We start from the raw sequence: 25,318 nt of genomic DNA on the forward strand, positions 1-25,318 counted from the left end.
AAGCAAAACTCTACTCAGTATAACAGCCTTGAAAATGATCTTGCTATTAATAGCTTTTTCCAAAGGCTTGATAGATACTTTCAGGTTTTGGAGGCTGCTGAGGACTTAAAGCAAGGAGTTTTATAGGTTTTTTTGTAAGAAAACAATGAGGCAAGACATAGATCTTCAATTGATGTATGTGTGTGTGTGTGTGTGTGTGTGTGTGATATAGGTATGTGTATTGTGGTGTGTGTGTGTGTGTGTGTGTGTGTGTGTGTGTGTGTGTGGTCTGTGTGTATATGTATGAGTGTGTGTGTTGTGTATGTGTGTGTACCTGTGCACATGCATAAAGGCTAGAGCACAACATGGGATATTCTGCTCTCATACCCTCTGCTTTACTCCCTTGAGATGTTGTCTCTCTCTCTCTGAACCTGGATATAGGCTGGCGGTCATCAAGGCCCAGGAACCCACGTGTTTCTTCCAGTTCCGGAGTTACAGGCCTGCCTAGCTTTTTGTGTGCTCCCTGGGGACTTTGAATTCAGATCCTTGTGATTGTAACACAAGCACGCTTGCTCACTGAACCTTCTCATCTCTGGTGAAAATTTTGTTTTAAAAAAAGAATTTTAAAAGGCCCAGTTTCATGTCCAGTGTTTTGCTTTGTTTTAGTGATTTGAGTCAGGGGCTTATGGAGCCAATGGTGCCCATGCATTACTGATCCTTCTGCATAAGCTTCTCAAGGTCGAACTTACAGGCATGCCCTACAATTCCTGGCTCCAGGGCCACCTATAAAAAGTTCATGATGTCAAGAAGGGGAGGTAAAGGAGTCATGTGGCTAACAGATTCCTTCAATTTAACATCGAATATCTTGAGCCTTTTCCTAAATGAATTTTATCTTCAATATATTCCTTATATAAAGCAAGTAAAATATTCATATATTTTCATAGAGAATAATGAACTTAAAAATTATATGAAATAAAAAAAATACTTGGTTTTAGGTCCAATATATTCTGCATCAGACTCTGCAGTGAGTGCTATACCCATATGTTTTAAAAAAGATATTCAAATGAATAAAGTGTAATTAATAAAAGTTAAATAAAAAATTAAAAAAAGATATTCACACTCTCAGTCCAGGAGGTCTGATAAATATGTGCATCACTTATTATTCCCATGGCACATGGAAGTATATTGTAGAATAGTAAATTTTGCTGAGTTGAGAGCAACTTGGAATTTTCTGTTACCTTTATTTTATTTGGCACAAGCACTTCAAACAGGACACACACGGAAAATGGGTGCCGAATCGCAAAGCATCCCTTGCTATCCTTTTACAGTTTGAGGCTTCATACTATGCAATGATTTAAATGTTTCGACAGAACCCATTAAGAACATGCCCATTGAACAGATAAAAACTATTTGTGTGTGTGTGTGTGTGTGTGTGTGAATATAAGGTAAAAATGATGTGTTCTGCTGGTCTCAAAATATTTTAAAATGTTCAATTTCAAAAATGTTCCCACCCACTGGCTCTTTAAAAGGAAACATGAAAAAAAAAAGGTATTTCTCTCCTCTCCCCCCAGTGTATTATAGAATTTAAAAAATTATTTAAAGGAATGCTTGTTTTGAGTTAGATTTTCGTAGTAATGGACTCTGAGATAAGAATTAAAAACAAAAAGACCAGTTAAGGAATGAGTGTGGAAACAAAAGAATTCCCAGAATAGGGAGATTTGTAAACATAGTACTAAATTGGGTAACATGATTTCAGTCCTGCTCTGGGCATAGGCAGGGCCCTTGTTAAGAGAAGAAAGGATGGACTATTGATAGACCCCTTTTCTCCACCGTGATAATTAATACACAGGCTTATTGCACAACAGGCTTCCAGGTGCTTCTGGCTCCCCTGGTGCAGGTAAAGTATGTTCAAGCAGCCTCAGGGCTTTCCTCCAGTGAAGACAGGCAGGCGTGTGCTGTGAATGGCATAGTGGGAAAGAGACATGTGGAGGAAGATGATAAGAGCCTCAGGCAATCTGTGCAAAGGGCAGCCCTTGCCTACCTGCCTACCTGCGTACCTACCTCCACAATGACTGATTGGTCAGCCTTCTTCACAGAAGGTTGATCAGAGAGACTATGTCAGTTATGGAAGATGACACAGCCACCACATTTTCTTTAATGTTCCTGTTCCTTGGTTGAATTAGTAGCAAAGAGGTCACACATTATTTTGGTTTGATATTGGGTAACCTTGTGATTCTTCCCTCATAAGGGCAGTTATATCACTGATCCTCAAAGGCTTGGATGTAGTCGACAGGGATCAGGTATGGAACAAAACTATAGGAATTCAATCCTAAAGGGGTCCTGGACCAATGGGCTCAGGCTGAGATTTACTGAGAAGGAGAAGAAATGAAAGAACAAAACACAGTAACATCAATGGCCATTACTATAAAAAGTCAGAAGGTAACCTCCCTATTGATACTGTGCATGAATTGTTTGAATGACTGTAGAACATATTCTGGGTATTGGCCGCATGCTGTATATGCAGTAGTTATATGAAGGGAATGGCTGTCACGGTGGACAGTACAGCTCCAGAGCCCTGCAGTTACAGAAGCCCCAGGAGTTCTGCTGCGCAGAGCAGGAGATCAAGGGCCAAGATGTGGAGGTCTTCACTTTCAGTTCCAAATTCTTGTTTCCTTCTTCTCCACATTCAGCTTATAAGTAGTTCCATTTTACTATTGGGATTTCCATGAAACTCTTGGGAGTACTGAGTTAAAAGCACAGTAATTCATACTTTAAACTCTCAGTGGCTACTTTTCATAAATACCTTTGGACTCCTTTGATCTAACTTGAGTTTTGGGAAGTTAAATATTAATTCAGAATGAGTAAACATAGACCTTCAGATGTTCTATTATGGTGCTCAGAGTCATCTTCACTTTTTTATTACTGCTTTTCATTAGCTATTTTTGTCTGACATTTAATCTTTAGAAAGAAACAGAACAAAATATGATCTTAATAAGCAGCAGGCAATAAACTACACAGTAACAGAAAACAATGATGATATCCAGCTTTCTTACCCTCGCCACCATGAATATTGCTACATAGCTGGCTGCAGCATATTGCTTTGGGGACAAATTCTTACCAGGCCAAGTAAAATCAAGTAGCCTTTGGGTGGGGCATTTCCAACATCTTGATACCTACCCCTGCTTTAGCTTGTCATAGAGCAAAATATTTAAATTGTGAAAGTTAACTATGGTGAGTTGAATTATGGATTATCATAATTTGTATATCCAAAAGACCCTGACACATGGATTCAAGGGCAAATTGATGGGTAATTTCAGGAAACACTGGCAGGGAGGTATGGAAAAGAAAGAGAAAGGGCAAACAGCCAATAAAGAATAGACTAGTGCATCTGCAAATGAGAACTCTGCATTTTTGTGACCAAAAGTATCTTAGCAAGAAGCAAGAGAGCTGGTACACTTGCCCATCATCTTCCCACAGTCATCATGTGAGGGATGTTGGAGGAGTGTTTAAGATCTCCTTGGGCGGGCCTACTGAATCCATAAGCAGAAAAAGCCTACAAATACAGAAAAGCATATTTAAACAATTAGGTCAAGATACAGGGAAGTGGCGAGTGATGAAATGGGTGAGGCCTTTTTAGTCTGCTACACCAATTTATTTTTACTTCTAAGCAGTCAGTTAGACCAATGTCTCTTAAAGTGTAGCCCATCGACATCCCAGTAGGACTCCTCTCCTGGCTCAGAGGAGACAGCATGTCACTGCCAAATGGAAAAACAAAAAGCCTCTTTAATGGGCAACATGACCTCTGGTCAGAACATCCCAAATAGTTGAGAGTGAGGAAGGAGCTTTTGGAATTAAATACCTCTGGAATGATAGGATGGTGAAACAACATTCTGGCTTTGACACAAAGGAAGACATGGTACAAGGAACAAAGGAAGACATGGAACAATTTACATTAACCAGTCATCAGAAGGTGTATGGGCTACTTGTGCATTCTGGAATTTTTTATTGAGATTTACCAAATGCTTTCTGCTTAGGGTGATGAAGCCAAGCTGGGGCATCTGTGGGCTGAGAGTATATAATTGCTTATGTGCCACTGTTTATGTTGAAGATCACAGAGAAAGATGAGCTGAGTTATAAGGAAGGAAAGCAGAAGGAAAGATTCAAGAGAGAAAAGAAACTACTGTGACTTTGCTAGATGCTGAACTACTTAAGAATGGGGTCTGTTTAGGGTGATAGATATAGACCTATTTGCATTTTTCTACATGTAGACTTCCAGTTAGACCAGCACCATTTGTTGAAGATGCTGTCTTTTTTCCATTGTATGGTTTTGGATTCTTTGTAAGAAAATCAAATATCTGTAGGTGTGTGGGTTTCTTTATGGGTCTTTTATTCAATTCCACTATCCACCATTCTGTTTCTAATGCCAGTACCATGCAGTTTTTATTATTGTTGCTCTATAGTACAGCTTGCAATCAGGGATGAAGATACCTCCAGATGATCTGTTGTACACAATTGTTTTAGCAATTCTGTTTTTTTGCTTTTCTATATGAAGTTCAGAACTGTTCTTTCAAGGTCTGTAAAGAATTGTGTTGGTGTTTTGATGGGAATTGCATTGAATCTGTAGATTGCTTTTTGGTAAGATGGCCATTCACCATGTTAATCCTACCTATCCATGAGCATGGGAGATCTTTCCATCTTCTGATATCTTCTTCAATTTCTTTCTTCAAAAACTTGAATATTTTCTCAAACAGGTCCTTGACTTGCTTGCTTAGAGTCACCCCAAGGTATTTTATGTTATTAGTGGCTATTGTGAAGGGTGTTGTTTCCCTAATTTTTTTCATCCTGGACAAAACTAAAGTCCAAGTGGATCAAAGACCTCAACATAAAACAAGACACACTAAATCTGTTAGAAGAAAAAGTGGGGAAGAGCCTTGAACTCATTGGCACGGGTGACAACTTCCTGAAAAGAACACCAACAGCACAGGCTCTAAGAGCAACAATCAATAAATGGGACCTCATGAAACTGAAAAGCTTCTGTAAAGCAAAGGACACTGTCCTCAGAACAAAACGACAGCCTATGGATTGGGAAAGGTTCTTCACCCACCCTACATCTGACAGAAGGCTAATATCGAGAATATATAAAGAACTTAAGAGGTTAAACAGCAAATAGTCAAGTAATCCAATTAAAAAATGAGGTACAGAGCTGAACAGAGAATTCTCAATAGAGGAATAGTGAGTGACAGAGAAACACTTAAAGAAATGCTGAACAACCTTAGTCATCAGGGAAATGCAAATCAAAACGACCCTGAGAGTTCACCTTACATTCATCAGAATGGCTAGGATAAAAACTCAAGTGACAACACATGCTGGAGAGGTTGTGGAGAAAGGGGAACCCTCCTCCATTGTTGGTAGGAATGTAAACTCGTACAAGCCCATCGGAAGTCAATCTGGTGCTTTCTCAGACAATTAGGAATAGTGCTACCTCAAGATCCAGTTATACCACTCCTAGGCATATATCCAAAAGATGCTCAAATATACAACAAAGACATTTGCTCAACCATGTTCACAGCAGCTTTATTCGCAATAACCAGAATCTGGAAACAACCCAGATGTCCCTCAGTTGAGGAATGGATACAGAAAGTGTGGTACATTTACACAATGGAATACTACTCAGCAATTAAAAAAAAGGAAATCATGAAATTTGCAGGCAAATGGTGGGGACTAGAAAAGTTCATCTTGAGTGATGTATCCAAGAAGCAGAAAGACACACATGGTATATACTCACTTATAAGTGGATATTAGCCATATAATATAGGATAAACATACTAAAATCTGTACACCTAAAGAAGCTAAGCAAGAAAGAGGACCCTGGGTAAGATAATCAATCCTCACTCAGAAAGGCAAACAGGGCAGACATTGGAAGAGGGAGAAAACAGGCAATAGGACAGGAGCCTACTACAGAGAGCCTCTAAAAGACTCTACCCAGCAAGGTACCAAAGCAGATGCTGAGATTCATAGCCAAATTTTTGGCAGAGTGCAGGGAATCTTATGAAAGAAAGGGAAGATAGAAAGACCTGGAGGGGATAGGAGCTCCACAAGGAGAGCAACAGGTCTAAAAAATTCTGGGGCCAAGTGTTTTTTTCTGAGACTGATACTCTAACTAAGAACCATACATGGAGATAACCTAGAACCCTTGCACAGATGTAGCCATGGCATCTCAGTCTCCAAGTGGGTTCTCTAGTAAGTGAAACAGGGACTGTCTCTGACATGAACTCAGTGGCCTGCTCTTTGATCACCTCCCCCTTATGGGGGAGCAGTCTCTCTATGCCACAGAGGAAGACAGTGCAGCCATCCTGATGAGACCTGATAGGCTAGGGTCAGATGGAAGAAGAGGAGGATCTCCCCTATCAGTGGAGTTAGAGAGGGGCAGGGAGAGGATGAGGGATGGAGGGTGGGATTGGGAGCAGATGAAGGATGGGGTTACAGAGGGGATACAAATTGAATAATCTATAATTTATAAAAAAATAAATTAATTAAAAAGTAGTGGGGTCTGTCTTACTCATATTTAATCTCCAGTGCCTACCGTTGCACTGGACACATACAGATGTTTGGTCTTTCCTGAGGTTGAAAAGAAAGCACACACAAGGTACTTAGTATCTTGTCTCCTACACAGTTCCATATGGTACTGCAGAGTGAATTAATGCTTTAGGAGGGGAGCTGTTTACATCTAGGAATACTCTTTGTGGTTTTTTTTTGTTGTTGTTGTTGTTGTTGTCGTTTGTTTGTTTGTGGGTTGTTTTTTTTTGGTTTTTTTTTTTTTTTTTTTGATCACTCCATGATACGTTGGAGCCAATCCTTGTCATTACAGAGAAAGAAGCTAAGAGGAACTGAAAAAGTCATAAGAATGCAGCCAGACCGGGTAGGATCACTCCAGGCACAGATCTTGAGCTAAGGAGTCTTCCAGGGGAGAGGGTTTTGCCTTCTCAGGCCCTTTGCTATTTCACATGTATATTGAAACCCATCTGATGAGTTTGACTGAGGCTGGGCAAGATCTGTAGACTTGGGGGAGAGGTATCTTTCTAATGCTAAGTTTTCTAACTTAGAAAACTTGGTGTGTGTGTTTGTGTGTTAGTATGTGCATGTTTATACAGATGCCTGCGAGGCCAAAAGCAGCAAATGCCCTGAAACGAGAGTCACAGAAGATATAAGCTGTCTGGTGTGGGTGCCAGGAACTGAATTCAGGTCCTCTGGATGAACAGGAAGCACCCTCAACAACTGAGCCATCTTTCCAGCTCTGTTATACAATTTGTTGCTGGACAGAATCTCCCTATGTCTCCCAGACTGACCTAGGACTGTAATGTTCCCACTTAAGCCTCCCAGATTTGGGGATTATATACTCGTGCAACCACGTTTTGCTTCTAACTTGTTTTGATAAATAACATCTGCATTTATTTGAGCCTTTGAGCTGGTCAGTTTTGTTTTTGTCAACTTGGTACAAGCTGGAGCTATCTCGGATGAGGAAGCCTCAGCTGAGGACCTACCTCCATCCGATTGGCCTGTGTGCAGACTACAAAAGCATTTTGTTAACTGATTGATGTGGTAGGGCCCAGCCCACTGTGGGGGGTGCCACACTTGGGCTGGTTGCCCTGAGTTGTATAACAGAACAGGCTGACTGACCCTTGGAGAGCAAGCCAGTAAGCACTTTCCCTCCACAGTCTATGCCTCAGTTCCTGCCTCCAGATGCCTACTTGGAGTTCCTTCTCTGTCTTCCCTCAATGATAGATTGTGACATGGGATGTGTAAGATAAATAAACCCTTTCTTCCCATGCTGCTTTTGATTATAGTGTTTCATCACAGCAGTAGAAAACAAACTAAGATAGCCTTCTTTAATTTTCTCAACATTTTGTGGACTGGCTAGTGGAGATATTAGACATATTTTGTTAAAATTGCTAGGTACATTGTCCTCCTCTGTGGTTTGCATCTTCAGGACTGGTTAGCATTGCAGCCAGTCTTGAAGAGACCTGATAAGCTAGAGTCAGATGGAAGGGGAGGAGGACCTTCCCTATCAGTGGACTTAGAGAGGGGCAGGGAGGAGATGAGGGAGGGTGGTATTGGGAGGGAATAATGGAGAGGGCTACAGCTGGGATACAAAGTAAATAAACTGTAACTAATATAAAAAATAAAAATTTAATTAAAAAAAACAAAACAAAAAAATTGCTGGGTAGTTAATACTCTCTGATGCTATTACAAATTGTGTCATTTAAAAACAATCTCATTTTCTGTTTGTTGTTAGTATATACAAATGTATTTGGTTATTCTTTTTCATATTTTTTCTACTGTCAACATATTTTGAATAAGGTCTGATGTAGCTCAGGCATTCAACTCCCTGTGTAGCTGAGGCAGATCTTGAGCTCCAGATTTGTCTGCTTCCACCTTCCAAGTGGTAGGATTATAGGTCCACTCTAGTATGCCAAATTTATTTTGGACTTTTTATGCATACAATGACATAATCTGAAAATAGTTTAATTTTCTCTCTCTTTCTTTTCATTTAAAAGCTTTCTGTTATTCTTGGCTCATGCATTAGCCAATGTCTCCAGAACAACATTGAGTAGAAAGTATTCTAACAAGCACACATCTTACTTCTTTTTCTAAAAACTTAAATTTATTATTATTATTATTATTAGTGTGTGTGTGTGTGTGTGTGTGTGTGTGTGTGTGTGTGTGTGTGTACTATGTGTGAGGAGATGTTTTCAGGCTTGAAAGGCAAGCAATGTTACTTGCTTATGTATCTCTCAAGCCCACATGTCTTCTCTGTAATCCCGGAGAGAATGCTTTGAAAATGAGTGGTAAATGAGTATTAGAGCAATTTCGTTTTTAATTTTTAAAATTTTTTTATTTATTACAGTTTTTTCCTTTTATTTATTTTTTATTTATTACAATTTATTCACTTTGTATCCCAGGTGTAGCCCCCTCCCTCATCCCCTACCAATCCTGCCCTCCCTCCCTCTTTTTCTCCTATGCTCCTCCCCCAGTCCACTAAACTTGTACAACCACTTTGGAAATCAATCTGGCGCTTTCTCAGACAATTAGGAATAGCGCTTTCTCAAGATCCAGCTATACCACTCCTAGGCATATATCCAAAATATGCTCAAGTACACAACAAGGACATTTGCTCAACCATGTTTGTAGCAGCTTTATTTGTACTAGCCAGAATCTGGAAACAACCCAGATGTCCCTCAACATTAGAGCAATCTCAATGCTTTGTGTATGCTGAAAGAAAGACAGACAGACAGAAAGAAAGAAAGAAAGAAAGAAAGAAAGAAAGAAAGAAAGAAAGAAAGAAAAAGAAAAAGTTAGGTTACAGTAAAGCTTTCCACACTTCATCATTACAGATGCTGTTGGCTGTAGGGTTTGGGGAGGTACTTTTTATTGGATTAAGAAAGTTTTCATCTCATTATAATTTGCTAAAAGCCTCAAATTATCAATAGAAGTTGTACAAATAATGCTCTTATCTATATGCACTGAAATGCTAAACATCTGAAATCATGACTGCTAATTATACAAAGAAAATCCTTACCTGCATCTTTTAAAATGAGCACATAATTTCCCTCCTTTAATATGTTATTGTGACAAATTAATCAATCTATTTGTTGGCTATTAATAAACCAACTTTGCATTCCTATGATAAGGCCAACTAGTGCAGTTGTGCAGTACTAAGCTTTGTTGGCTAATATTTCATCAAAGCCTTGTAGCCTTTTACCTTTTCTTCTTAGAGTTTTGTTTTGTAGAATCAGATAACAAGTTGGGCTTCAACTCCTTTTTCTGTACTATGGATAAATTAAAGAGTAAAAACATTTACTTTCTTAATTGTTTAATTACGGTAATCAGAAAATACTTTCAAATGTCAAATTTTTTGTTAATTTTATTTTAAATGTGATTATAAATAACTTGCAGATTAAAAAAAAATCACATTCCAAAATTTACCATACCCAAAGACTATACTCAATGAATTTCTATACTGTTTTTATTGGAAGGTTTTTATTTATCACTAAACTCCTTTTATATTTCCTATTTCCTGGCTAGTAATCTTTTTTTATTCCTCATCATATCAATTTTAATTTAGTGCCTTTATACATGGATTGTCTGTTTCACCTAAATTTTCTTTTTGGAGAGGTGTAAAGATGTTTATAATATCAGTTTATTATCAACTTATTATTATTATCAATTTATTGTCAACTTATTATCAATTCATTTCTATTTTTCAAGCTGTCTACCTACTAGAGTCTACCAATAAGGGCCTCTAGAAGTGATTAGAAAACAAGAGAAAGAAGGAAGGATGCTCTCTTTTCTGTTCCTAGAAAAATCACACCAGAAACATGGCTGTCCAGTGTGGTAGTTCTTTCCTATAGCTCTTAAAAATCTAATTTTCAGGGGAGATTCAAGATTGCAGCCCCGACCACACAGGGTATCTGAACAGCAGCTCAACATTGAGAGCAGGGTGACCAGCAGTCTGTACTGTGGACCTCAAATCTCTGACATCTGTGTTTCTCAGGTGAGAGGAGAATCCATGGGGGTACTTGAAGACCCATCTTTAGGCCACCCCGCTAATACGGTGAAAAATTCCTGGGCTCCTGTCTGGCCCTGCCACAACCCTAGGCTACCTGCTTAATCTCACCATCTGCGTATACCTTCCTGGGACCTGAGGCAGGTCTCTGGGCTCTGACCCTGCAGCCCTAACTTGCCCAAACTCACCATCCTGGGACCGGCAGCAGCAGTACACACAGTGTGTGTGTGTGGAGGGGAAGTTCCTAACCTGCAGCCTGAAACCATAAGCAGCCAGCGGCCCTCACTCTCACCGCCTAGTGGAGGGAATATATTCTGGTACTGTGAGGGAGGCTTCCATTTTGCAGGAAGGTGCCACGGGATGTTGAGTGTGGTCTCCAGGGTTTGGAAACAGGGGCCTTTATTACCCAGAAGGTGTCCACAGGACTGTGAGAATGGGCGCCTAAGGCTGTAGAGTAGGGGCCCTGCATGCATGCTCCCAGACCCAGGAAAGTATCTACTGATGGTGGGTTTGGATGGGTGGCTTAGGGCTGTGGGGTCAGAGCAGATTGAGCTGCTGCTTCAGGTCACAGTGGGTTTGAGCTGGTGGTTTCAGGCTAGAGCAATAAGACAACTAGAGGAGATCAAGGGGATAAAAACCAGAAAGGAAGAGGTCACAGTATCACATTTCACAGATGATTTGATAGTATACATAAGTGATTCCAAAAAATCTACCAAAAACTCCTTCAGCTGATAAACGTTCAGCAAACTGGCTGGACACAAAATTAACTTAAAAAAAAATCTGAAGCTCTCTTTTGTACAAAATACAACTGGTCTGACAAAGAAATTAGGGAAACACCATTCACAATAGCTACAAATAACATAAAGTACCTTGTTGTAACTCTAACCAAGCAAGTGAAAGAACTACATGAAAAACAAAAACAAAAACAAAACAACAACAACAACAAAACAAACTTCTAGTCTCTGAGGAAAGGAATTGAAGAAGATATCAGAAGATGGAAAGATCTCCCATGCTCATGGCTTGGCAGGATTAACATAGTAAAAATGGCCATCTTACCAAAAGCAATCTACAGATTCAATGCAATTCCCATCAAATTACCAACACAATTCTTTACAGACCTGGAAAGAAAAATTCTCAACTTCATATGGAATAACAAGAAACCCAGAATTGCTAAAACAATTCTCTACAATAAAAGATCTTCTGGAGGTATCTCCATCCCTGATCTTAAGTAGTACTATAGAGCAACAGTTTTAAAAACTGTATGGTACTGGCATAGAAACAGAATGGTGGATCAATGGAACAGAACAGAGGACCCAGAAATAAACCCACACACTTATGGACACCTGATCTTTGACAAAGACGCCAAAACCATACGATGGAAAAAAGATAGCATCTTCAACAAATGGTGCTGGTCCAACTGGAAGTAGAAAAATGAAAATAGATCCATACTTATCACCCTGCACAAAACTGAAGTCCAAGTGGATCAAAGACCTCAACATAAAACCAGACACATTAAACAGGCTAGAAAAAAAGTGAGGAATACCCTAGAACTCATTGTTACAGGAGAAAACTTCCTGAACAGAACACCAACAGCACAGGCTCTAAGAGCAACAATCAATAAATGGTACCTCATGAAACTGAAAACCTTCTGCAAAGCAAAGGACACCGTCATCAAAACAAAGCAACCACCTACAGATTGGGAAAGAATCTTCACCAACCCTTTATCTGATAGAGGACTCATATCCAGTATATATAAAGAACTAAAGAAGCTGAAAAGCAGCAAACCAAGTAATCCACTTAAAAAATGGGGAACAGAGCTAAACAGAGAATTCTCTGTAGAGGAATACCGAATGGCAGAGAAGCACTTAAAGAAATGCTCAACCTCATTAGTCATTAGAAAAATGCAAATCAAAACAACCTTGAGATTTCACCTTACACCCATGAGAATGGCCAAGATCAAAAACTCAAGTGACAACACATGCTGGAGAGGTTGTGGAGAAAGGAGAACCCTTCTCCACTGCTGGTGGGAATGTAAACTTGTACAACCACTCTGGAAATCAATCTGGCGCTTTCTCAGACAACTAGGAATAGCGATTCCCCAAGATTCAGCCATACCACTCCTGAGCATATATCCAAAAGAGGCTCAAGTACACAAAAAGGACATTTGCTCAACCATGTTTGTAGCAGCTTTATTTGTAATAGCCAGAAGCTGGAAACAGCCCAGATGCCCCTCAACTGAAGAATGGATGCAGAAATTGTGGTACATCTATACAATGGAGTATTACTCAGCAATTAAAAATAAGGAAATCATGAAATTTGCAGGTAAATGGTGGGACCTGGAAAGGATCATCCTGAGTGAGTTGTCCCAGAAGCAAAAAGACACACACGGTATGTACTCACTCATATAGACATACAACCAAGACAAACCCACTAAAACCTGTGCATCTAAAGAAACTAAGCAAGAGAGAGGGCTAATATCCAGTATATATAAAGAACTCAAAGTTAAACAGCAACAAATCAAATAATCCAATTAAAAAATGTGGTACAGAGCTAAACAGAGAATTCTCAACAGAGGAATATCAAAAGGCAGAGAAACACTTAAAGAAATGCTCAACATCCTTAGTCATCAGGGTTGACTCACACCCATCAGAATGGCTAAGATAAAAAACTCAAAGGATGATCCGTGCTGGAGAGGATGTGGAGAAATGGGAACCCTCCTCCATTGCTGGTAGGAATGTAACCTTGTACAACCACTTTGAAAATCAGTCTGGCACTTTCTCAGACAATTAGGAATAGTGTTACCTCAAGATCCAGTTATACCACTTTTAGGCATATATCCAAAAAAATGCCTTACCATTCAATAAGGACATTTGTTCAACTATGTTCATATAAACTTTATCTGTAATAGACAGAATCTGGAAACAATCTAGATGTCCCTCAATGGAGGAATGGGTACAGAAATTGTGGTACATTTACAGAATGGAATACTACTCAGCAATTAAAAACGAAGAAATCATGATATTTGTAGGCAAATGGTGGGGTCTAGAAAAGATCATCTTGAGTGAGGTAACGCAGAAGCAGAAAGACACACATGGTATGTACTCACTTATAAGTAGATATTAGACATATAATAAGATGCACATACTAATATCTATAATCCTAAAGAAGCTAAATCCTCATTCAGGGAAGAGGCTTAATCCTCATTCAGAAAGGCAAACAGGAAAACAGGATAGACATCGGAAGTAGGAGAAGACAAGGAACAGGACAGGAGCCTTCCACAGAAGACCTCTAAAAGACTTTAACCACCAGGTTATTGAAGGAGATACTGAGACTCATAGCTAAACTTTGGGCAGAATGCCGGAATCCTTTTGGAAGAAGAGGGAGGTAGAAAGACCTAGTGAGGACAGGAACTCCACAAGGAGAACAGCAGAACCATAATACCTGGGCCCAGGGGGGCATGCAGAGACCAATACTCCAACCGAAGACCATGCATGAGAGGATCTAGACCCCCTGTTCAAAAGAAGTCCATTGGCTGCTCAGTTTCCAAGTGGGTTCCCTAATAAGGGGTACAGAGTTGTCTCTCACATAAAGTCAGTGGTGGGCTCTTTGATCACCTAACCCTAAGGGGATACAGGCTTACCAAACCACAGAGGAGGACAAAGCAGCCAGTCCTGATGAAACCTGATAGGCTAGGGTCAGATGGAAGGGTAGGAGGACCACCCCTATCAGGGGCCAAGGGAAAGGGCATAAGGAAAGAAGAGGGAGGGAGTTGGGATTGTGAAGAGATGAGGGAGGGGACTGCAGTGATGATAGAAAGTGTATAAATTGTTATAAATCAAGATATAAATAAAATTAAATATAAAAATTAAAAAATCAAAAAGGAAAACAACAAGCAAAAAAAAAATCTAATTTTCATTTTGCTAATACTCCAGATCAACTCCTTCCTGATGGCCTCCTTCCTCTTCCCAAGCAAACACATGTACCACTGATGTTACTTCCTGAGAGCTTTGAATGCCAGCTCAATGGAGCCTTCCTCCAAGCTTTGAAATCTTAATAATCCCAGCCTGTTTTCTGGGTTCCCTAGCCCATTACTCTTTAGCAGTTGCTGCTACCAATACATTAGAACTGTCTTTTTTTTTTAAACCTTTTTAATTACCTTATTAACTATCTTATACTTAGTTAATAATTCTTCACATTAATTCTCTTACTTAAGTTAATGATTTTTGTTTCCTGACTGGATTTCAATTGACTCAAATATCTCATTAAAAAAAAAATCTTCTCTGTGAATATTGGTCTAAATTACTATTTTCCTGTTACCCAAATTGGAAGCTGCCCAAAAGGTTTTTATTGTTATGGAAACAGTGGATTCATGAATCCATTGCATCATTGCAAAAGTTAAACTTGCAGTCTTTGATTTTGCTCCATGATGAATCATGAGGAGGTCTTCTTTCTTTAATGCATCATAATCCTACTCCTTGGGTAGGCAATGGGATGTTTCGATTCTGTTAAGGAAAAAAAAAAAAAAAACAACAAAAAACAGTTCTGGTTTCAAAAGAAGCTGTGCCCCTTCCAAACTAGATAGGCAAAAAATGTCTTTCAGTTTGAGGGTTTCCAAAAGACATCTAACACGGTGGCTTACCCCAGACATCGTTAGCACTAGCGTGCCTCTGCTACCTCATTAAGGGTTTTGACTGAGGCTGCAGGTGACCCGCTGAAATTTTGCCAGCTCAGAGAAAAATCTACAAGGAAGGTCTTGGTCTCATGAATAGAAACTAGGATTATGACATGGAGTTCCTGACACCGCTGCAGTTCTTCATTCATCCCAGGCTTTCGTATCTTCCGCAAGGATGTGTCCACCCATTTGAAGCCTATTTTCCGATTTGTCTCCTGTCAGCTCCTCCAGTCCCTGGGCCTTTCTTCCTCCCCAATGTACATTTTGTTGCAGCTAAGGACTACATCTACGCTTTCCCTAGCAGAACACTGACCCTGTTTGCCCTGGCCCTTTGTTACTGCTCTTTCTTCCATCCAGGACTCTTCTCCCCCAGATCTATTAAAATCTACCTCACCTTCAGGATAAACTTGGTAGGGTTGTTCCTATCTCACCTTTCCCAGAATATAAACATGGAGATAATCTCTCCACCGTCTGTGTTGCTGTGGCATTCCATACTTCTATTAGCGCATCCATCCATTACACCTTATGCCACAGTGCTTTATGCTTATTAGTCTGTAACATCATTCTACTTGCATTCAAGAATCATTATAGCTTTTTTCCTTCTCATTACCTATTATTTCAGTGCAACAATAATTAGAAACTATTGCATGTTTGCTATACATCCAACTCATTGTTAAAGATTTTAAGAGGTTTGGCTCATTTATTTCTCTCTATATCTCTGTGAAAAAAACATTATTATTATTATTATTATTATTATTATTATCATTATTATTATTTCTGGTGTTTTTGGTTTTTTGTTTTTTTTTAAACTGGCCTTCTCTGTGTAGTTCTGGCTATCCTGGACTCACTTTGTAGGCCAGGCTAGCCTTTAACTCACAAAAATCCACCTGCCTCTACCTCACTGAATGCTGGGACTAAAGGTGAGATTTACCACTCTCAGCTTATTCCAGTTTTCTACATGACAAAACCAATTTGTTTTCTAAAGAGAGACAGAAAAGGAGTGGATTCGGATGGAATGGAGAGGTGAGGAGGATCCTGAAGGGGTTGGAGAAGGGGAAACCATAATCATAATTTATTGCAAAGAAAAAAATTATTTTCAGTAAAAGCAAACAAAAGAAACTTTTCTAAGATGTCATACCTGAGGGATCATTTAGAAGGCTCTGATATCTCAATGTGAAAGTTCCACTTCTCATTCATAATAGAACACTTCCTTTTGGGGACCATTCAGGGGCTTGAACTTATTACACTGTTGTTCAATATTATAAAGTCAGTTTTAATTTAAATAGCAGTTAAAGATTTGGATTTGTGAAATCAACTAGCCTCCCAGAAAGGCATCAAAAAGAGAAACACCAAATAAAAGTTTGAACACTCTTTCTCAATAAAAGTTTAAATGAACTGTCTATTCTATTTCCCATTCTGAGTGACATTCTGGCACCCTCCCTTAGGCTCTCTTTGTTACTTATCTTCTTTGGGTCTGTGGATTGTAGTATGGTTATCCTCACTATTGTATTTGTCTAATATCTGATTATAAGTGAGTACATACCATATACATCATTCTGGGCCTGGGTTACCTCACCTTAGGATGATCTTAAATTGGATGAAGAGAGGGAAGTGGGTGGGAGATGGAATGGGGAAGGAAACAAGGGTGGAGATCAGATGTGGGGAGAATAGGGCTGGGAACAAGAAGGGAAACTGAGGGGAGGGACATCTTTTTCTTGGGCTGGAGGCCTGCAACAGGGCAGGCTCCTGGAAAGATATGGGTGTGACTCTAGTTGATACTCTTAATGGAGTGGGGTGGGGGCCACATGAAGACTGAAGTGACCACTTCTTAGACAGGCAGGAACTAAGAGAAGGAAGGGAACAACAATCCAGCAGCAAAACCTTTGATCCAAAAATTACCCTGCTTACAAGAAGTTCAGGAATAAAGAGGGAACAAAGATTGAGGGAATGTCCAGCCAATAATCTGCCCAACGTCGGGTCCACCCCATGGTAGAGAGTCAGCCTCTAACACTACTAATGATGCTCTGCTGTGCTTGCAGGCAGGAGCCTAACTTGATTGTCCTCTGGAAGGCTCCAGCCAACAGCAGATCGAGACAGATGCTGGGACTTACCACCAAGCTTCCTTCAGGGGCCTGAGGAAGTGTTGGAAGAAAGATGGAAGAACCTGAAAGGGACAAGAACCTACAGAGACAACTAACTCAGTCCCATGGGAGCTTACAGAGACTGAGACATTAGTTAAGGATCATGCATAGTCTGGACCTAGGATCCCTGCACATGGGAGGGTTAGTCTTCATATGGGGCACCTGGAAAGTTGAGGGGGTTCTGTTTCTAACATGGACTCTATTGCCTGCTTTTGGATCACTTCCTCCTGGCAGCACTGCTTTGCCTGGCCTCAGAGGATGAGGATATGCTCAGTCCTGATGTGACTTGATGTGCTGGAGAGGGTAGATATGGGGAGAAGGGGGTCTCCCCTTTTCTGGGGAGAAAGGGAGACAGGAAGGTGGAAGGAGAGGGCTGGGAAGAGAGGAGGGAGGGAGGGGCACCATTGGGATGTAACATAAATAAACTGGATTTAAAAAAAAAGAAAACATTTAAATGAGCGTCATCAAATTATTTAAACCTTTTGATCTCCTCTCTTTATATAAAGAGTAAAGTATAAATTTTCTTCCCCCAAAGATGGTTGTATACAGTGTACTGTTCCATATGAGACTTTTGAACTCCACAGAAGGAAAGAGAAAAACTTGAGTCATTGTTAGCTGGCTTAAATGTGAAAGCACTTGTGGGCTCTGCAGGGTTGGAATCACCCAGGAGTCTGTCATTTTGTTTCAGGGTGGACATTTTATGCTTTGGAATTATTCCCACAAAGAGAGGGACATAGCTATCCATGGAGCTATTGATTCTTTAGGATCCTAAAGATTAGGATAGGGTGTCATTTTCTTTCTGAGTCCTCAAACATTAGTTACTTGGGGCGATTTTTGAGTGTAAGGATGCATAACAGATCATGCTTCTGAACAGCGCCTTCTGAAACATTTGGCTTGAAGAAACCTGAGGAGTTAGGTCACAGTTGGCCAGAGGTACTATTGTATTTTACTTGGAGCAGTGACAAATACATGATGGATAGCAGCAAGGTCAGACATTTCCTTTGTATCCTATGGGCACTGTGGTGATGATGTACTCTGCCTAAGAAAGTGATGGCCTTAAATAGACACCAGACAGTCCTTCCAGCCCACCTTTTACTAGCTAGGTGACATTAGCTAAGTCACCTAGACTCTAAGTTGTGTTTTCCTCCTGTGTCAACTGGAGATAATGATACTCTTCTGAAAAGATTGTTATGATGGCTTAATAGCATACTGCAGCTTCCCAAACCTGAGTCATTCACATTATCACCTTATCACTCAGGGTAATTCTGAGGAAAGCTTAGAAAGGGGATCTGTTCCACAAGTGTGGGCAGGGTTCAAGAAAGCAAGCTAAGGGAAATCACAGGACCCAAGCCCAGCCGTGGTAAGCAGCTGTTACCTGTTTACGCCTGAAGGAAGTAAGAGGAGCAAACAGAACTGGAGTACAGTTTCGTGAAGGAGTTGGGCCTGTGAATGTCAGTAAAGGGACCAGGCAGCCTGCAAAGCCACTGCTAGAGAGGATGCAACAGATGAAAGAAGCACCCCAGCATCACTCTTCTACCCTCATTTTCCTGTTGGGGGACCCCAATGGCTGAGGAGAGCCAGATGCAAGGGAGCCTGTGATGTGGTCCATGTGGTCAGTGTCTTTCTCTACAGTAGAGGAAGGATGACGGCTCAAGAGGGTTTTTGAGGAGGAGCCAGCAAAAACCTCTTGAACACAACACTGATTAGTGCTGGCCAACTTCCCCTTAAAACAATTTTTTTTTATTAGCCAAATAAATTTACTTTCAAAAGGAGACTTCTTTTATGTGTGGGAGGTAGGGAGGGTCTATCTATATATTTGGCTCTGTGTGTGTGTGTGTGTGTGTGTGTGTGTGTGTGTGTGTTTGTTTACAGGTCAGAAGTCAATCACAAGTCCTCAAGAGCCATCCAGTTTGTTTTTTTGTATTTTTGACATTCTTTTAAAATATATTTGTCTTGTTTTTAAATTATATATGCACACAGAGGCCAGAGACATTGGATCTGCCTTGACCTGGAGTTATAGACTATTGTGACTCATCTGACATGAGTTCTGGGAACTGGACACAGGTCCTCTGCAAGAGCAGTACAACCTCTTAACGTTTGAGTCATTTCTTCAGTCCCACGTTGTTAAAGCAGGCTCTCTTATTGGCTTCGAGCTCATTTATTAAGTATGCTCGGCTGGTTGGCCAGTGAGTCACAGAAATCCGTCTGACTCTGATTCTCCAGCACTGTGGAATTACAAGCACATGGAAATAATCATAGTCAGCTTTCGGCATGGTGAGTGCCAGGACTGAACTCAAGTACTCACGCTTGAGGACCTACAAGGCAAGTACTCTACCATCTGAGACATCAGCGGAGCCCCTCGAAAGAAGACTTCGCAAACCTCACCTTAAGCGATGACATCCATGAAATCAGAGATTGGATACGCTAGCTTTTCTTTTATACTACACATTATAATTAATATGTATATAGAAAGTATGCACATATGTAATAGGGCTTGGATTATAGTAAATACTCAATAAAAGGGTCATTTCTGTTACTGGACATTTAAGATAAAGGTACAGTGGAATATATTATGTACATTCAAAGGAACACTTAAAATATATATGCCACTGTCCTAAACATGATTTTTTTTTCTCCATGTGTTTTTAAAGTAGGCATTTCTAACTTATAAAAAGGATTATATAAACAAATGTATTTTTTCATAACTGGTCTGTTTTAATGAATTTGATTATTTGGCCCATTGATTTTTTTATTAGATTGTTTTGCTTTCTCCGGGCGAACACGCAAATCATCTGGGAATGTTGATGAGGTTTGCTTCATGTTGCTGTTTAACATCTTAGAGTGGGTAGAACCTAAAGGGCAATGTTGAACAACAACAGTGACATTAGGAATCTTGCAGTCCTCCGCTTGGTTTTAATAGAAGCTCTTCTAGCTTTTTGTTGCTGCTGTTGTTTTCATTTTGTAACACAATTATTTACTGGTTTTTAGTGTATGTGTGAGTGCTCTATTTATGTCTGTGCAACATACGCATGCCTGGTGCCCAGGGAGGCCAGAAGAAAGTGTTGAGTTCAGAATGGGCATTAACTCTTGTCAAAGGCCTTTTAGACATTTATTGAAGCCTTACATCTCTGCAACAAATATGGTTCAGTTATGAAGGATGATTCTTTTAGCGTACTTTTCTTCTAGAACAGTGACATCTTGGTTGAATAAAAGGAGAGGCTATATAACAGAAGTCTTGTTCTGGATTTTGAGGGACGACTAAAGTACATAAAGTCAGAGGACATGTTATTTAATCTGAAGAGAAACAAATATGTCAGAGCTTATTGGTGGAAAGTATGTAGTACATATAATTCTGCCTCAATTACCTATACTTAAAGGTTCTTAATTAAACTAGAAACATATTTCAATAGTCTGCAGGCTACTGTGCCTGTTTTTCACTTCCAGAAGAACAGCAGAATTTAAAGCCAGAATGTTTGTTCTTGCCTGGCCCTGTGGTTCTCTGAGCATAAAATTCCAGGTAAGGATTAGGTCTGGTCTCACAGAGCTCATTTTTCTGAAAGTTAATCTAACATTGGACTTCTCATTTTTGTCTCCACTTGAATCAGAGTAAGTTTAGCTCAGTATGAGCAAGGGAAGCTGACTAAGCAAATGACAAACCCAAAGATAACCCCAAAGATAACATGAGTTATTTGTGTGTTTGAGAGTGGGGAGAAGGGTGTATGCATGAGATGTGCTGTGTCTGGGCCACTTTCTTGTCTACCTTGGCTCAGCGCATGTTCAGAAAAACAAGCAAACAAACAAATAAACAAAAAAACAAAACACCATCTCAATCATCTAGAATCACTGAAAAACTGCAACCATTTGCATTGTAGTTCCTACAAAATTAAAGAGTCTATACAACTCATATTGTTCATCTATCTTCCTCTCCATTTTTCTCTTCACAACTCAACAGTCATCCCTCTCTTCCTCTCTCTAAATGTTTCTAGGCTTTCAATCCAGCCAGGTTGACTGTGCCTCATTTCACCTTTTGCCCATTTTCTTCACTTCCTTGACATTGCTGGCTCCCCATTTTTCTAATTGCAGGGGAATCAAGGGTTTTGTATTTCATCCATTTGCCTATTTCCCAGATTTGGACAATAAAGCTCAAGAAAGATGAGGAAAAGGACAACATTCTTAGTGTATAGATTTTTGGATTTTAATTTTGTTTTGCTTGCCTGTGACACGTGCAGAGAGAAAGAAAAGCACCCAAACTTCTGTATGCAACCAGGACTTTAATTTCTCCTCTAGTATGTATTCTGCCATGTTCCTTTCTATCTCCACTGGCCATTACAGAATAGCTAATAAACAGAAAAAGGGCCCAAAGCAGGGAGACCCAGGTAGTCCAGGACCTGGAAAAGAAATTTTGTATGTAATAGTATTGGGCCTTTTGGCAAAATTGTGGTAACAAAGAGTGCCATTTTTTTTTTTTCTACTTGGCCTGATTTCCTTGAAGATGAAGCTTCCTCTAAAAGTATTATTAAGGTCTCAAGAAAAAAAAAGTACAGGAAGAATACAGCACATTAAACTGTCATTTTGATTCTTAAAGCTTGAGGGATTTCAAGGGCTGGGATGCATCAATGAGGAGAGGGTCCTGCCTGCCGTGGGCAATTTCTGTCCTTGCCCTTAACCTCTGCCCATATCCCCAGTCTCTAAAGCCCAGAAGCTCCCATCCAGTAGGTGATGAGTCTATTTTTAAAGACCAGGCATACTCCAAAGGAATAATGACTGCTCTTTTTCTCCACCCTGTGCCAATCAGTGACTCATCAACCATTTTCTAAATGACTATGTTTTTATTCCCCAGTTTCCTTCACAGCGCAATATTAGAGAAGATTAAATTCAGTCCCTCGCTGCCTCCCTCTGCTTGTCTGCATCTTGTTTTAGAGATGGTAATGTCCCCAAAATAGAATTGTTTCATTGAATACTGATTATGTCGTGACAGTGAAACACACACACACACACACACACACACATACACACACACACACACACACACAAACTGCTGTGTTAGGAAAACTTCTACAGCAATTCCAGGAGGAAGATGGATGAAAAGAAATGAAGGTAGAACCTTGGACTAGAAAAAAAATGGTACCTCAACTGGACCCCATTATCTCCCATCATTGCTGGATATTTAGGATTAAGAACCTTTATTAAGGACCCTGCTGACACTTTGCATAGTCACTTTCTAATTTGTGCTATTATTTTACTGCCAAATACTCAATGTCCTTTATAAGCGTTTTTTAACTTACTCCACTCTTACGCCTGACACCTTTTTCTACCCCCTTACAATAATGTTCCTCATTTCCTGTGGTCCTCTTGGCAATCTGGAAGAAAACTATTCCCTCCCAATCTCACCCTCCCTCATCTATCATGCCCCACTCCAAGTCCACTGATAGGGGAAGTCCTCCTCTCCTTCCATCTGACCCTACCTTATCAGGTCTCATCAGGACTGGCTGCATTGTCTTCCTCTGTGGCCTGGTAAGACTGCCCACCTTCGGGGGGGGGGGGTGATCAAAGAGCCAACCACTGAGTTCATGTCAAAGACAGCCCCTGTTCCCCTTACTATGGAACGCACTTGGATACTGAGCTGCCATGGGCTACATCTGTGCAGGGGTTCTAGGTTATCTCCATGCATGGTCCTTGGTTGGAGTATCAGTCTCTGAAAAGACCCCTGTGCCCAGATTTTTTGGTTATGTTCCTCTTCTTGAGGAGCTCTTGTCCTCTCCAGGTCTTTCTATCTCCCCCTTCTTTCATAAGAAAAAATGTGGTGCAGATGTTCATTGTACTAGGTTCGTACAACAAAACAAAACAAAACAAAACCCCAAAACACTCAAGTTTGAAAACCAGAGATTAGTATTTAAGAGTTGTTACTGTTGTCATTGGTGGTGGCTCATGCCTTTAATCCCAGCTGAAACACGGGGATCTTTGGGAGTTCAAGGCCAGCCTGCTCTACAGAGTGAACTATAGGCCAGCCAGAGCTACACAGAGAATTCTCAATAGAGGAATATCAAATGGCACAGAAACACTTAAAGAAATGCTCAACATCCTTAGTCATCAGGGAAATGCAAATCAAAACGACCCTCAGATTTCACCTTACACCCATCAGAATGACCAAGATCAAAAACTCAAGTGACAGCACATTGCTGGAGAGGATGTAGTGAAAGGGGAGACCTCCTTCATTGCTGATAGGAACGTAACCTTGTACAACCACTTTGGAAATCAATCTGGTGCTTTCTCAGAAAATTAGAAATAGTGACACAAGATCCAGGTATACTGCTCCTAGGCATATATCCAAAATATGGTCAACTATACAACAGGGACATATGCTCAATCATGTTTGTAGCAGCTTTATTGGTAATTTCCACAATCTAGGAACAACCCAGATGTCCAACTGATGAATGGATACACAAATTGTGGTACATTTACACAAGGAGACTTTTAGAATATTTGCTGATGCTTTGGGAAATAATACCAAAGGAATCACAATGGCAGCAATGAGCCTTTCTGGAGCAAGAAGCAAACTCCCACATAACTACCCCCAGCAGTTTTCAGACTTAATATCTAAGTATGATGGCCATGAACTTTAGCTGAACAGTGCATGCTTACTTAAAGGAAAGGATGAGGACTGACTTGGAGTTAGACTGGTAACTGTGACCCAAGCTCCCCATGCTCCATGTGTAAGTCCTGAGCCTGCAATGACTTCTTTGTAAATCATCCTCAGGCCATCTAAGGCCACTGTCATCTCAACAGCAGCAGAATCTCAATCGTGCCAGCAATCATAATTATAATCATCATAATGGCTATCAATCCCAGAGTGCCAACTCTGAGCCAGGCACTGTGCCTAGTGTTTTGCCTCACTAAACCAAATGGAAGTTTCCATCTTGCTCTTAATAATTGCCACTCTACAATAGTAGAGAAAAGGACACACCATTTCTCAATCCATTCCCAAGTTGTCACCAGCATGACTCCACTTCTGAGTCGTGTGTTACTTCCCACTTCACAGTGAGAACCATGGCCTTTATTGTGTATGGAGGTCTGGATCTCCAGGAAGGCCTTTTCATCAGTAAATTGCTGCTCTCTCCTCAAGGATCTCTGGGAGACTGGGCAGTGATTTGGGGTAGTAATTGAGTATCACAACTGTCACTTTCATCCACAACATATCCAGACAACACTGAAGGCTTGAGGTACATCAAAGAAAAAAGGAAGAAACACTTCACATCCTGAAGACAAAATGTCTAAGCACTGAAGCACTTGAGAAATTGGGGAATTTAGATGCTGCGGGCCACTCTTCATTCTGTCCTGGTTCCCGTTTCTGTCCTGGTTCCAGTTCTTCTTCAACTTGGCTTCTCTCTATGGAAATCTTTTCATACACAACTTTCTCCATCCCTTTGCTTTGGAGTGTCACCCACTTAGGGTTATTCTCAGTTCAGGGAGTGCTCCTCTTTCTCCAGCAGAACAGAGTATGATATAGTGACTACACATTTTCCTGGGTGTTGGTCTGTCTACTTTCTCTAAAGGCCTACATTCTAGAAAGGGAAGATGCCTTTCTTCAGCATGCCCAGCCATACTGGGAAACTTCCCACACACCTCTCTTTCTGTCACGCACACACACACGCACGCACACACACACATATATGTACCCATATATATATATGTATATATATGTGTGTGTGTATATATATGTGTATATGTGTGTGTGTGTGTGTGTGTGTGTGTGTGTGTACCCTCCTAAGGATACAAGCATAGCCTATATCTAGAAGGCAAAAAAGCCTCCTTTCCCTAAGGGCTGTGATACTTTGCAAGGCCCTGCCTCTTCACCTCATGGCCTATCACAATAAAGCTGCTTCTCTTCAGGTTCTTCACCCTAGGCCTATGGGAGTAGTTTTTTGTTGTTGTTGTTTTTTCTTTTTTTAAGTGACCTATACA

At 40.4% G+C, this 25,318-nt stretch overlaps 1 long non-coding RNA gene across 1 annotated transcript in view; it reads right to left on the bottom strand.

Moving 5' to 3' along the window:
- The window catches only part of LOC132650099 (uncharacterized), a 79,127-nt gene that overhangs the window by 37,539 nt on the left and 16,270 nt on the right, over positions 1 to 25,318 (bottom strand). The gene's annotated exons all lie outside the window — the stretch shown is intronic.

Source organism: Meriones unguiculatus, chromosome X, assembly GCF_030254825.1.
Source record: "Meriones unguiculatus strain TT.TT164.6M chromosome X, Bangor_MerUng_6.1, whole genome shotgun sequence".
Taxonomy (NCBI): Eukaryota; Metazoa; Chordata; class Mammalia; order Rodentia; family Muridae; genus Meriones; species Meriones unguiculatus.